This window comes from Penaeus monodon, chromosome 33 (genome assembly GCF_015228065.2).
Source record: "Penaeus monodon isolate SGIC_2016 chromosome 33, NSTDA_Pmon_1, whole genome shotgun sequence".
Classification (NCBI taxonomy): domain Eukaryota; kingdom Metazoa; phylum Arthropoda; class Malacostraca; order Decapoda; family Penaeidae; genus Penaeus; species Penaeus monodon.
Window position 1 is genome coordinate 11,256,968 of NC_051418.1, and position 1,311 is coordinate 11,258,278.

Here is a 1,311-nt window from a genome sequence, read left to right on the forward strand (position 1 = left end):
GGGATATCAGAAGGCATAAGCATAAAAAGAAAAAGAAGAAGAGGGTGTTGGAGAGGAAGTAAAGGGATTGTACCAATCTTTTTCAGGTTGCTGTGATAAACCAACTTGAACTTTAAACAAGTTTCAGTGACATTTGAAAGACATAAGATTGTGGAAATACTTGTGAAGTTGTTTGAAATCTGAGTGCCTATATTTGTGTTGTGTACATATTTTCATTTCAGGTTATTTTATATTGAAGACAGTCAGAGACAGACCCCATATTTGCCAGAAAAAGGAAAAAAGAAAGACAGACAAAAAGTGAATCCTCCTCCTCTGTAAAGTGGATACAGTGAGCTGAATTTCAATAACTGAAGGGGCTGAGGATTCTTGAGTTGATTGTGCAGTTTCCAAGCAAGAGATATTTTCTACCAGATAAAAATAATGATTAAGTGTTTTTCAGGTTTCTCTTTCAGCTTTTCTATTTCCAAATGGGAAGTGTCTGTGTAGACAGTTGTAGACATTTTCACTTGGTTGTAGAAATACAGTGATAGTTATCCCAGAAGCGATTTGAGACTCGAGTGGACTGTGAATGGATATTTGAAAGGAAACTTAAAATTTCAAATAAGTTTATATCGAGAGTGGCAGATGAGAGAGTGTTGAAACTAGAAGAGTTTATTTCAGTGGTGAAACTGATAGGATGCTAAAGTTGGTTACAGTGTACCTTCCAAGGTTTTACAAAGGAGCGGTGAAAACTGTGAGTGCGGAGGTTTTAAAATGCTGTGAAGGAAATATGAAGTGACGGATAAAATGGATACCAAGGAACCATCTTGTATGGCTGCAGTAAATCATCAAGAAGATTAGAATTGCATCATTTTATGACGTATACTTGATTAAAAAGTTACAGGTTTGACAGTCATGTACACAAAATGAATTTTGAAGTGTGTTGTGTAGAATAGTGGAACCTTTATAAAGACATTTTAAAACCTTGTGAGAGAAATGCCTATAATATTTCAGCATTTTGTTACATTCACAAATACATATATTTAATGTGCAAGTTTAGTATACAAACTGCAGTGATAAAAGTAAGATTGACATTTGTAACTTTCTAAGGTGTTCACTAAAGATTTTACTTTCACGGTTTTGTTTTCTCTCTTACTTTTTCTGATGTTTTAGTATAATTTTTTACTTCCTTGATGAATATGATATGTTTAGTTGATTTGACATTTATTTACATACTTATTTGATTTTTTAAAGTTTCATTACATGTGAATATGATGTTACTTTATGGTAGTAAAAAGTGTACAAGTGTACAAGTGCAATATTTCAGATATA

The 1,311-nt window shown here is 32.8% G+C and overlaps 1 long non-coding RNA gene across 1 annotated transcript in view; it reads left to right on the plus strand.

Moving 5' to 3' along the window:
• The first annotated feature begins 6 nt into the window (after positions 1-6).
• The window catches only part of LOC119594026, a 3,081-nt gene continuing 1,776 nt past the window's right edge, over positions 7-1,311 (plus strand). The window contains exon 1 of the long non-coding RNA XR_005230584.1: positions 7-1,061. This is a non-coding gene — a long non-coding RNA (uncharacterized LOC119594026). The remainder of the gene's footprint in view (positions 1,062-1,311) is intronic.